We start from the raw sequence: 13,856 nt of genomic DNA on the forward strand, positions 1-13,856 counted from the left end.
GTCGATTTCATCGATTGATAGGGACCTATCAATTGGAGAGTACTCACTCTCAGAACTTGCTTGGTCTCATGATTCTATGGATAATATGTTTGGAGATCTCTCATCCTTTGGGGCCTTAATTTAACCCTTTTATCATCTCTCTCATTGACATTTTGGGAATAGCACTTCACAGAACATTTGTCAATGGTTACCATAGCACAACTCGATGATTCTGCATCAATATCATCGAGGGCAGTGGCTTCACTTCGCATGTAGAAGTTTCTCGACTCTGTAAAAAACAAGCAAAATTTTCACCATGTGCTAGCTATTTAAAATTTAGCTTTTAAAGCATTCATTGTAGAACTGCTACTTTAAGATGCAATTTCATAATTTACATTTAAAGATACTTCTCACAACACCACATTTTAAAGATTAAACTTGAAAATGTAAAAAAGAATATTTTTAGCTCTTGAACTTAAAGATGCTTAGCACACAACATCATACTACAAGTTAAAACTATCACATACTAAGAGATTTGAAGCTTATTGTATTAACATCCCATCACGAGAAAGTTTGTCTTCCTTCCATTAGTTTTAGTGATGTGTGTGATAGTATGTTCAAAATATAAAAGTTTATCAAAAGTACTTACTTGAAAGTGTTACTCATACAAGTGCATGTGTGTACTCATAAACTCTAAAAAACCTAATGCCCTTGCAGTTTCGTAGTACCAAGGCTTTGTCGCAGTCTTGTTTTTGGTTTTCTTATGCTTCATAACCTTCTTCTTGAGTTCCTTCTTTCATAACTTTGATGGATTTGAAGTTGCAAGATCCATAAGGAGATGACATTTTTTGAGGCATTATCAAAAGCAACTACTACAAACTACAATTTGCTTTCAACACTTCACATTGAACTCCTAAGTTCTTAAGGCAATGTAGAGTCACTCAAGTAGTTTCTCACCACAGTCACAAAGCTTTAAGGAATGTAATTGCATGACAGTACACAACTATTGTTATGTGAGTGCTTTCACTATCAATGGTACAATGAGTCACTCATCAAATATCTAGCACAATCTAATTGAAGAAACCATTCTATGTGTACTTTGTTTGTTATATGAATTTCATGACTGCTAAGTATGATTTACCATGTAGGACAAGTATGGAGTAGCTACGTTCGATCAATTCAACTTTTCCATGAATGAAAATAGGCATGGGTGCATGCGCAACATAGGAACCAAAGATTGAAGGATCTGAAATACAAAACATTCGAGTTACGATCTACTATCATGAATGGATTGCTAATAAAAAACATGATGATAAATTATGTATGCCATGCCGAGCAACTGTCTCAGGTGAAAAAAGAGGGTACAAACATGTCCATCAACAGTTGCTTACTACCAATTCCACAAAAGAAAGCCAAAAAAAGCTAGTTGAAACACATAGTAGTAGCAATATAGAAGCATATAGTTTTAGTGCAAATCTAACTGAATCTATTGCAATGATTTGCAACTGACACTAGTGATACCACCACCTCAACCTAATAGTTTCACTAAAGCAAGCCATGTTGAAATATTGTGTAAGAATAAAAGTAAAGACAAAAGCAAAGCAAACGATATTGAAATATTGTGCAAAAAAATACTTCGAATCAATCATTTTTATGTCCTTCATTACCTTAAATTGACATTCAATCTTTTTCTAGCCCAAGTAAGATGTTCATAAATGGCAACCCTGCTCGTTTGAGCATAGAGTTTTAACCTTGTACTATTTTGTATTTCAACAGCTCAGCCAAGCTTGTTTGGGATGCATGACATTCGAACTCACCAAAATCAATTCAATTTTTGAAATAGTATAGAAATTGAAAGATATATTCAGCTAAACCAATTAGGAATGCTTGAGATGAGTACAAGCACAACATGCCTTCCAAGTCAAAAGATGCTGAATTTCAAGTCATCAAAGATGCCGTCAAGTGGACAATGCCTCCCCTTTGCCACCTACATTCTCCGCTGTTGTCCTCCAACACAATATCATTTTTTATGATGCAAGGTGTACGAAAGGTATCCCATGAGGACAACTGTACTCCACCAGGTGCAGAGTTACTAACAGCTGTATGGAAGGTATCCCATGAGGATGGAAATGAACATTTCATCCCTTACTATTTGAGCAACCTTTGTGACCTAAATTGATCCCCCTTTGTAATTCTAAATTAGCTGCCCAAATGACCACAAAAAGACGCTATGCAATTTCATCGAATACTCTGGCAAGGGCTTATCACCCTTTCTTCCAAAAACTTTGCGAGTTATAAGGCATTTCTCTACATATTCCATATCTTCAATTATAGTATCTCTGAGAAATTCAGATCTTCTTGATTCATCTTGTTGTGGCCAAAATAAATCATGCTCGGCAAATTTTCTTGTCCTTTTAGATATTCGATAAGAGCTTCATTTGAATTAATTATCTTGTGCCCAGGTTCGGATGGCCTCACCCCGTCTTTTTTCATTGCATTTTGGGATATGATTGGAGACTACATTACTTTAGGACTGCAGGCCATTTGGGACTCTGGCGAGATGCTTGGGTCATTTACAGAGGGTCTCATCCACCTTATCCCGAAAGGAGGTTGTAGAAATTTAGTGTCCGAGTGGAGGCCTATCACACTTCTGGGGACTTGTTACAAGATTCTGGCCAAGGCAATCATCCTTTGATTGCAGCCCCTTCTCCCTGATCTTATTCATGACACTCAAATGAGATTTGTGCATGGCAAAAGCATTTTTTATAACATTTTCTCTTTCTGGGAAGCTTCAGAGTAGGCCATGCAGAGTGGCCAGAATCTAGCCATTCTACTTTTGGATTTTGAGAAAGCTTATGACAGAGTAGATTGGGGTTTTTTAGAGGGCACCCTTCTATGCTTTGGCTTTACTGATGCTTGGATCAGAGGTGTTTCCTCTTTATACAGATCAGCCCACACCTAGGTACTTATTAGTGGGGTAAGGGGTGAGAGATTTCAGATTTCGAGATCAGTCCGTCAGGGATGCCCCCTTGCTCCTTTCCTTTTTTTGTTCGTGGCCAAAGCTATGAGTATCTATGTTAGATCTCAAGCTGACATCTTTGGGCTGAGACTTCCCATCAGAAGGGAAGAGGAGCTACTTGACAGTGAGTTGGCAGATGACACAGGAGTTTACTTGGATGCCACTCCATAGACGCTCACTTCTTTCAAGACAGCATTGGATTTATTTTGCTTGGTAGCAGGGGCGCAAATAAATTAGCATAAATCCAATGGCTTTTGGATCAGTGATGAGGACACTCCAGTTTGGGGGCTTGACATAGGATTCACTTGGGTTCAAAGGGGTGTGCCTATCAGGTATTTGGGCTGCCAGGTCGGCTTGGATATTTCTTCCACACAGCAGTTTGCTCCCATTTTGGAGAGCATCAAGAGGAAGCTTCTTTTTTGGAGCTCAGCCAAGTTGGATCTTGCCTCTAGAGTTGTGGTGGTCAACCAGGTCCTCTTGGCCACGGCCTGGTTTATTTGTTCATGCTGGTGCCATTCTAGGGACTGCATCATTCAGCTCAGAAGACTGATCAGAAATTTTCTTTGGAGTGGGCTTGATGGCACAGCAGATGCCTTAGCCAGGGTGGCTTGGGAGACCCTCATCCTCCCTACACAGGAAGGGGGTCTCAATATTATTGATCCAAATTTAAAGTGCAGAGCTTTACTTTGCAAGATGGTGGTGCGAGGACTTATGCTAGGGCAGGAACCGTGGAAGGACTTTCTTATTAGTAGCATACAGTGGTGCACACCTTCTTCAGGAGGAGACTGGATGAGCAGTGTTAGGTGGATATTCACTACATCACACCTCAGATCACCTTCGTCCCCTCTCATGGTTGCCATTCTGAAAGCTTGGGCCAGTTTCAGAAGGACTCTTTGGAGGATTCCTCCTGCCTCTCGTGAAGAGATTGATAGGCAACCCATCATGTGGAATGACAGTATTTTAGATGATCATGGCAAACCACTGGGTGCCTCACCCTACATGCAGTGGTCCAGGTGGGAGACGGGACCTACATCATCTATGGGGTCTTGGAAAGCTTTCCACAGGCTTCCAAAGGAGACCAAATCAAGGTTGACAGGACATCTCAAAGGGAGTGCAGGGAGGATCTTGCAAATTGAGGCAGCCCTTCCAAAGGTTTGGGTAGACACAAATGATATGCCACTCACTTCCTCCACTTGGGCAGGTACTTTTATGAGAGGTGGTGTTTTGCTTCAGGTTTTGGCCTTTCGAGATGCACAAGAGGATGCTTTAGTTTTTAGTGTCCAGGATGGTGGTAGATTGCTCAGGTCCACAGAGGACATCTTGCTTGAGTCTGCTTTTCAGCTTATCAGGGTTGTAGATTTTTTGGTGTAGGGATCAGATTCAAAGTGGTTCCTAGACCCGGACCCCCGGCTACTCTCCACCGGGTCTTGGAGGCTCTAGCTCTATGGGGGAGTTCCCATCAGGTATTTGCAGTGGGACCCCGGAGAGTGGGAGTGGATTGACGGAGGTCACCGAGAAAAGAGCATCCCCTTATTTCGTTACACGGTCAGTAATGCTAGGAGATTTCAACTCAGTAGTCCGCATAGCCGGTCGTGTAAGACCTCAAAGGCAGCATGGGATATTTTGGAGAGCATGTATGCAGCTCGGAATGATGCCAGGGTGTCTTTTTTGAAAAGAGAATTGTCTCATACACATATGGAATAGGGTGACTCCATGTCAGTGCACCTCACAGAGCTACAGGATTTACGAGAGCAATTGCTGAATATTGATGAGATCATTCCTGATTCAGAGATGATTACCACTACTCTGAATTCTCTTCCTGAGTCTTATCTCAGCTTTCATACCTCGCTGAATTTGTCGTTGAGGGGGGGTGCAAATCCTCTCAATTTTCACGTGTTGATAGGACTTTTGTTGCAGGAAGAGCAGACCAGGAAAAATATGGCTTCACGAGCAGGTGAACATGCCATGCTTTCAAAATTCAAGCCTAAAGTAAAGGGACAAGCAAAGACATCAGCAAATCAGCCTTCCAGTGGTTCAGGACAGCATTCAAAAGGCTAAGGGTGATGCAGGTAAGCCCAAGAAGAAGGGAATATGTCATTATTGCAAAAAGCCAAGTCACTACATTGGAGAATGCAAGAAAAGGCTTGCAAAAGAAAAGAAAAACAGCTCCGGTATGGCTGTTTCAGATTCAGCTCCTCATGCCTCTGACAATGAGCAAGCTACAGCCAACTTTGTGGAGCACGACTATGCCTTCTTGTCTTGCTCTTCAGACTCTCAGTTGGCTGCTCCGGATACTACAGGCACTTGTAATGATGACTCTTATGCTTTTTTGACATGCAGTTATGATTCTTCCAAGGATGCATCAGCTTTCAGTGTCAATGAGATACAAAATACATGGTATTTTGATAGCGGTGCCTCAAAGCATATCACTTCCAGGAAGTGTCTCTTTTCACATCTTTGCATCCACCTCCCATTGGTAAAAAGGTCACATGTGCCAACAACTCCTCCTATTCAGTTCGTGGTACAGGAGAAGTTGAACTTACAGCCATTGATGGCTCAACATTCAAAATTTCTGATGTCTTGTATGTGCCTGGTATCACAAAAAATCTACTTTCAGTGTCCACTCTTAACAGAGCTGGATTTCAGGTCATTTTTGAAGATGACAAGTGTGCAATCCATGACAGCCTTCCAGAGTTCCTCATTAGGAGACATTTGATATCACTGCGGATCTGCAGAGGTGCTTCTGGAGGAGACTCTAGAAATCCCACAGGAATAGAAAGATCACTATCTTCTTTTAGCTCTCTATCCATGGTGGGATTGCAGTGAACCTTTGGAGGTCCAGCCGACCCTACTTACCTTCGCTGCCTCTCTACTTCAGAGTCTATTCAGCATTGCTTATGGGATTGCAGATAGACGAGGATGATTTGGATGGGGGTAGCCAGGATTTTCAGTCACTTTGCCCACTCCCCATTCTTTATGACATGGGGCTACGTGGCTTGGCTTTCTCTTATAGGGCCTCAGGTATTCTATGAGAGATTTGACTCCTCTCGGGCCATTTCGGTTCGATGTCATCAGACTAAGTCCTGTTCGTTGGATGTGGTACCACACCTTCCTTTTAGAGCTGTACATGCCTCTGTTAATACTTCTTGGGAGATTCTAGCGAGCATAGCATCTTGGCATATCTAGAGAGCCAGATGCACAGAGGCTTTGGAGGGTACTCAGGTTCATCCCTCACACACATTGGCTAGTATTTGGACAGACACCGTACATACTTTGATGGCCGTATGGACGGGTATGCAGGGAGACTCTCGTGCAGCCTCAGCTAGGAGGGCTTCTTTCTTCAGGGAATGGAAGGATTCTCCTTTCTTCTCTGAGACTACTACAGGGTTGAGGTGGCACTTTCAGCCTCAGCCTTGGTTGTTTTCCACCTCACTCTGAGGGTGTTTTTTATTTATCCTCATGATTTCATGATGTATTCCGCTTTGAGCTTACTCTTGTGGGTTTTTTCTCTTACTTAATAGAAGTCTCTTTCTTGAAATTTTTTTTTTTAAAATTATCTCAGTATTTTTATTTGACTACTCTGGTATTGTTTCATAATACTTTTAGCATGAGAAATGAATGTCTGTAATCCTTTCATTTCATCTATGTTGAGTGCCTTATTTTTTGCAAGAAAAAATATATTCTCTTCCAACAGTGGTATCTTTTCCAATAAAGCATATGGTTGGCTCCATAAGTCATCTCCATCTACTGAGTAGTGATTCCATTACATCGTTGGAGTGTTGTTATGCATGTAAACCTAAAGTAATGTGGATTTATATGACCTATTAGTGCATCATCTCCTTTTTTCAAAATGTGGCTCAATGAATGTCCTCCAGTCTACCATCCTATATAAGATGGAAACTTTTGATTCCTCCTTTTGAGAGCCACCAATTTTTTTTCAAATTCAAGCTAGCATGCCCTCCCTAGTCAAAACATCCCTTGACTTCAACTTTCCAGATATAATACTAAAGATTTGGTCTATGTCTTCATGTGTGTGCCCAACAATGAGAAAACTCATCTCCACTTCTTCAAATATTTTCAAAGCAACCAACATGGAGCATAGCCCAAATATGTATCTATTCTTGTCTTCTCTTAACCAGCAATTATCAGCTTGTATTCACAAAATTCGAGGTAACCATCCGCGAGCATCCTTGATCTTTCGTATTGCCTTCATGATAGATGTTGCCACTTGAGTACTGTCGTGTTCATGCAAACTATTGCCTTAGTCTCATAATCAAAATTCAGCTTCTAAGCCTGAAGCTGCTGGCTGAAAATAATATTGAATTCATTCAAGTGAGAAGCAATGGAGACCCCTTCCTTCATTTGCAGCTCAAACACCCTCTTCATGAGGCAAACTTTATTAGAGGCAGTTTCCTTTTGATAATAAGTGGCACGTAAATTCTTCCACAAATCTTCTATACTCTGCTCATTTACTACTATGAAATAAAATGACTCTACAAGATGAAGTCTAATAGTGGACGTTGCTAAAGCATCCAACTCATTCCAATTAACTACACGGGAACCAGCTAACTCTACTTATAAGCCCCCCATATGAGGAGAAGGTAGTTGAGTAGCTCAGTTATCCAGTAGGTCCTGGTTTGGACACCAGATGGGGGCCATGTGTGGCCTGATGGCTAGACGGCTTCAGATACAGTTGGCACACTACCAACTAGACTACATGCAAGTGTGGGAAGGCATCCCATGATTGACCGCACAGAGGCTAGATGGAGCATTTCTCAGGGCAGCCCACTCTCGGAATGCGAGGCCCATTTGGAGCCCCAGATGATCCCAGATGGCTCTGGGCCGGTTCTATCATGTGGTCGGTGGCCTATTTCAGGACCGCCGACCCCTAGTCGACCATTTTGGGCGAATTGGGTCTAACCGACTATGACTGGTGGCTATATAAGAGCAAGCCCGTGAAGCACATTTTATCACTGGAGATAGCAACCCCGATTCCTTAGCATCTAGCCGCCGTCCTCTACTGTTTCCAGCACGCCATCAAAGCTTCTCTCACAGGAGCGCACGGTTGGGAGGTAGCACCATCTATTGTATCAGTTCTACAGTAATCAAAATTTTGATTCTCCATACTATATACTTTTCTCTCTTGCGTACGAGATCTTGTTATCTGTTGAGCACAGACGTTCTATTATTTTCTTACATGGTATCAGAGCCTGGACACCAGCAAGAAGATTTGGTAATGTGTTTCTGTTTGTGAGCAGATTGTGAGAGATGGCCCAGCCCGCAAGACTGCGAATCCCACCGTTTGCCGAAAGCGAAAAGTTGGACGGCACTATCCACTCCGGAAGTTCAAGATGAAGACCATCCTAAGTGCATACAAGCTTTGGGATGCTACTGGGGTGGACGTGAAGCCAGTTGCGAGACCGGATCCAGCCAATGCAGGACAACAAATAGTACCAACTGCGGATGAGATTCTCGCATGGACAAGAAGAAATGCAGATGCGCTGTGTTCTATTGTCTGCAGTGTAAGTGATTACATCATGGCGTTAATTCAACATGTCACCCCAGCGGAGGAGGCATGGATGGTCTTGAAAAATCAATACGAGACCATGAATCAGACGTGGATTCAAAATCTAGAGACAACTCGCGAACGAGAAACTATCTGAGTCTGAAGCGGCAGAGAAGTTCATCACCAGGGTGAAGAATTTGCACGATCAGATGACTGCGATTGGCATCACCATTACCAGTGAGAATCTAGCACGAAGGTGCATATGGATTCTCCCACCAAAGTACGATGGTCTTGTTACGGCACTGAATATGCAAAATAGAAATCTACCCCTCAACTTTGAGGATTTTAGCACAATGCTTCTGGAGGAGGAGATGCGTCAAAAGATGAGGACTGGAGAAGATTCGGCTTTCTATGCTGGATCAAAGAAAGGTAAGGGTAAGGACTCTAGTAACCCATCTTCTTTTGATGATAAAAAGAGAAAAAAGAAGATCAAGTGCTTCTATTGCAACAAGGCAGGGCACAAGCAGAATGAGTGCCCAAGGATCAGGACCTCAAAGTTCACTTCGATAAGTTGGATCTTCAAGGGAAGGTCGTTGGTAAAGGTACACGGCGCAACAACATCTACGAACTCTCAGCTTTCAGTGCTTGAGCTGATGTGAAGAACACTAAGCTGTGGCATGACAGGTTTGGTCATCTAAACCTTAGTTCTTTAAAGGAGATGCATAAAAGTGGAATGATTGCAGACCTATCAGAAATTATAGATCTGCTCGATGTATGTGAAGCTTGCATGATGGGCAAGCAGCATCACCAACCCTTTCCTAAAGAGGCCAGTAGGGCAAAGGCTCCTCTACAGCTCGTTCACACGGACCTCTGCAGAAAGATGGAGATGGAAGCTTTGGGTGGTTCCTACTACTTCATGACACTGATCTCGACGACTACAGTAGAAGGATATGGATATGCTTCCTGAAGACTAAAGATGAGGCTTTTAGTAAGTTCAAAGAATGGCAAATAATGGTCGAGAAAGAAACAGGGAGGAAGGTGAAGAAGTTGAGATCAGACAGAGATGGAGAGTTCACATCAAGTGAATTTGAAAGTTACTGCAAAAGTCACGAAATCAAGAGGTAGAAACCCCCGCCACATACATCACAGCAAAATGGAGTAGTAGAGCGCAAAATGCGCATCATTTGTGAAATGGGCAGGAGTATGATGAAAGGGAAAGATTTGCCAAAGACTTTCTGGGCTGAAGCATTTAACACGGCAGTTTACATTATGAATCGTAGCTACACGAAGGCTGTGAATGGGATGACTCCACTGCAAGCCTTTTCTGGTAAGAAACCTTTAGCTGCACATTTTAGAGTTTTTGGATGTAACTGTTTTGTGCATGTCCCTGATGCTAACAGGACCAAATGGGAACCGAAGAGCCGAAAGTGTATTTTCTTGGGCTACAGTGAAGAGGCGAAGTGTTATCGTCTCTATAACCCTGTTACCAAGAAGGTAATAGTAAGTCACAATGTGGTCTTCTCAGAACAGCCGCATCAATTGGAGGAGGATGCTTCCTTCCCAGACAACGAAGACCAGGATATCCATCCAGTACAACCACCAATAGCAGACCGAACTCCCCCAACAGTGCTTGGGAGGTTCAAGATAAAGAAGAGGAAGAAGAGCCTGCAAAACCACAATGGCAACGGCCATTCCCGAAGTGAGTAAAGTAGCCTTTGGATGGCAAAGAACCTCCAGCCATTGAGGAGGAACCATCCGAACAACGCCGATCCAAGAGATTAGAGGAGCAAAGAAGGGCACAAGAACACTTGGTGAACTACGCTTTGATGACAGAGGTGACATCATGAAGTTGTAACAAGGGAGCCACAACTATTTAGCTCCCTTGCTTAGTTAAATTGAGCTACCAGTAGAAGGAACCACACAAACAGCAAAAGACAAGTCAATGGCTCCAAACAAATTATAGAATTACATTAAAGTTCAAGGTCCTTCCTCTGCTCCACACTAGAAAGTCTTGAATAGCCAGCCATCCATGAATGTCCAATTTCAAGTTGAGGGTGGAGATGTATTTGTTCACTCCTTCCTCTTCCCATTTATTTTCACGACTATGTAGTGGGCTTCGTTGTGTTTTTGTGTACTATGTTGAGTCTTTTTGTCCTCATGCGGCCTCGATATTTCAACACTCTATTGTGTGTGAGCTCCATACGCCTTGTGGCCACTTGTTCGAGAGTAAAGATTGTTAATGTATCTTTTTGGAGAGTCCAAGGCTTATGCCTTGAGCTGTGAGCAGATCCTCCTCTTCCTTTGGAGCTCCCCTACATTCCTTGGGATTTGGGACTTCCTCAAACACCATGGCTTTGCCTCTTCTTTTGGTTCCTTCACAAGGGGATCCTGTAATGTTCTACATCTTTTGATGGTTCCCATGCAATCAATATCCCACCCTCTTCCACTTTCTTCATAAGTGTATTCCATTTCAAGAGAGAATAATCCTACAAGTGTGGGGAGTAAAAATACGTACCCATAACATTAGTTGGGTTATCTAAGTTCTATAAGCCAAGCATGGCCATTAAAGTTCCTCCATCTCCCCATGAATCTCCTTCATGGTCCCATCAATTTCAAATTTCCACTTGTCATGCTTACAAATTACTAGAAATAATGTATGTGAAACCACTATCCACTCGCTCCTGTCGTTGGTCAACCATTTAGGAGAAAAGCCATTTCAAATTTACCAAATCTCATTTTACACATACAGGGCCAAATTATTTCACAAAGTGAAGGCAGCTTTTTCTAAAGGGTCACCAAACTGTTGAACAAGTGCCAAGGGTCCCCCACAGGAAGTTTAAGTGATTGTCAATTCATAGATGCAACCTAAGAGTGCAAAGGTCCATGAGCGGAGGTCTGTGTGTGTGCATGCATGCATGTGTGCATGCACACACGGGCACATGCACGTGTGTGTGTGTGTGTAAGTGTAAGTAAGTGTATGTGTGTGCGTGTGTGTGTGTGTGTGTGCATGCACGTGTGCACACATGCATGTGCGCATGTGTGTGTGTGTAATATTAAATAATATATTCATAATATATTAAATAATGTATAATATATAACTCTCTCTCTCTCTCTCTCTCTCTCTCTCTCTCTCTCTCTCTCTCTCTCTCTCTCTCTCCCTCCCTCCCTCCCTCCCTCTCTCTCCCTCCCTCTCCCTCTCTCCCTCTCCCTCCCTCCCTCCCTCTCTCTCTCTCTCTCTCTCTCCCTCTCTCTGTGTCTCTCTCCCCCCCCTCCCCCCCCTCTCTCTCTCTCTCTCTCTCTCTCTCTCTCTCTCTCTCCAATGTTGGGCTCCCGCTCTACCATATCAGCTTCTTGCCACATGGTTGTTTTTGTGCATACGACACATGTCTTCATCGCGGGAGGCTTTACATGCTCGATGTGTCATTTGATCGTTGCGACTAACGTGCCAATCTGCTTTAGTGACTATGCTCACCGTTCACGACTGTTGTATGGTCAGCATGGTCATTAAGGCTTGGGCTAAAACTGTTAATGAAAGTGATAGTGGTTAGTGTTACGTGAGGGTGGTTGACAACACAAGGCACAACAACACGTCCGAGCAGCATTTTGCAATCACTATCATGATTTTCTAACCTACATGGTGACTTTAGGGTTGTTACAACTTGCCACATTGTGCTGCATTGCCCTTCTGGTCAACTACACCTTTTAGTCCACTACAACCCTTCTGAGCTATGCCATGTGCTACCACATGGCAGTAGTTTACGTGCACCCCTATGCACTTCTACAAAGTGACACGTGGGGCAATCTCCAAATCCTTCTACTCTATGCGAACCTCCTCCTCCTCTCCCCGAGCCTTTCTTCTCCTCTTTCCCAACCTCCAAATCTCTATCACATTGGCAAATATGGTAATGTTTGCCATGTGGTAGCCTCTTGTGCCTCCCACCATCCTTAATATATAGTAAAGGGGTAATGACACGGTGGGAAAAGTGTTTTCATTGGAAAAACAAAAAATTAACGTTGAATGTCATAATGATTAGTAAAATGTGAAATTTATTGTCATTTTTAGCCCTTAAATGCTTCACAAACTCTTTTTCCCACCAAAACATTGGGCTCAAGTGCTCCCTTGTTTTGTGGGGGGGAAATGGGAAGAAAAGGTAGGGGACCACTTGCCACCTTGGCATAGAATTTCCCCTCTTCCACAAAAGTACCAAAATGTCATAAGGGCCTTAAGAAGTAAGATAGAGAAGATTATGTGCCTAATGTTTTGATGTCTTCGGTGCCCGTGTAGTAGTAGATGGAATCAAAATAAATCTTGGTTTATGGGATACATTAGTTTGAGAAAATAAATAGATAAACTTTATGAAATTTATTACATTAACATGTTTATATGCATACAATTGTGTATGTGCATGCACAAACACACACCCATACCTCTATACATGTATATATATACAATTTATTTCACTGACCCTCTTTCACTATAAAAGGAAGGAGAGAGAGAGAGAGAGAGAGAGAGAGAGAGAGAGATGTGGAGAGGCTTATTAAAGTGAAGGTGCAATTTGAAAATACGGAAGCTAAGGAGAAAAAGAAAAAACCTAGGTGAAAAAACATTTGATAAAAATTTAATAAGGTGAGGTAAGAATAGATTTGCTAGTTAGGATTAGGATGAATAGGGTAAGTGAAAAAACAATTTGGAAAGGGGTTACTAATAAGTAAGAAAAAAGAAAGTAAAGAAATAGAGTAAGGAACTAATAAATGTGACTATAACAGGGAAGCATATAATATATAGAGAAGTGGAAAAAATATATAAAGAGAAGGGGGAGGGAATAAAGAGGGAAAGGGAGGGGGGGAAGGGCAAAAGGGGGAGAGGGGGAGGGGGGGGAGGAATTATTAAAAAAGGAAAAAGTTTTGGGGAGAAATAAATAAATAACCTTAGGGGGAGGGATTAGTGGAGGAACAATAATGAATGAAAAGAAAGGATTGGGGGGGGGGGTGTTTGAGGTTTTTTTAATTAATAAAGAAGAAGAAAGAGTAGGCATTATTAAATGGAAGGACCTATGAGTCCATCAAGGTCTTTGAATGAGGTGGTGACATAGATGAGGGATATTGCTCAGAGGAGGGAGCATGAGGCACGAGACGGAGGTCAATGCGAATGGGGATAGAGAAACTGGGGGAAACAACAGTCGTCATGCAGGGATTGGGTCAGATGAGAGGACGATCAGGGAATTGTAGCACATGCAGATAGCAACGATAAAATAGTAGATGTGGCGGGTTTTGGGAAACGAGAGCGGGGGAGCCGTAGCGACCGGGCATCACAAGTAGGGAAGTACATGGAGGCTACATAGGTACATATGA

Source organism: Dipteris shenzhenensis, chromosome 22 (assembly GCF_047967505.1).
Source record: "Dipteris shenzhenensis isolate YYH24624 ecotype China chromosome 22, Dip_SZ_1.0, whole genome shotgun sequence".
NCBI lineage: Eukaryota > Viridiplantae > Streptophyta > Polypodiopsida > Gleicheniales > Dipteridaceae > Dipteris > Dipteris shenzhenensis.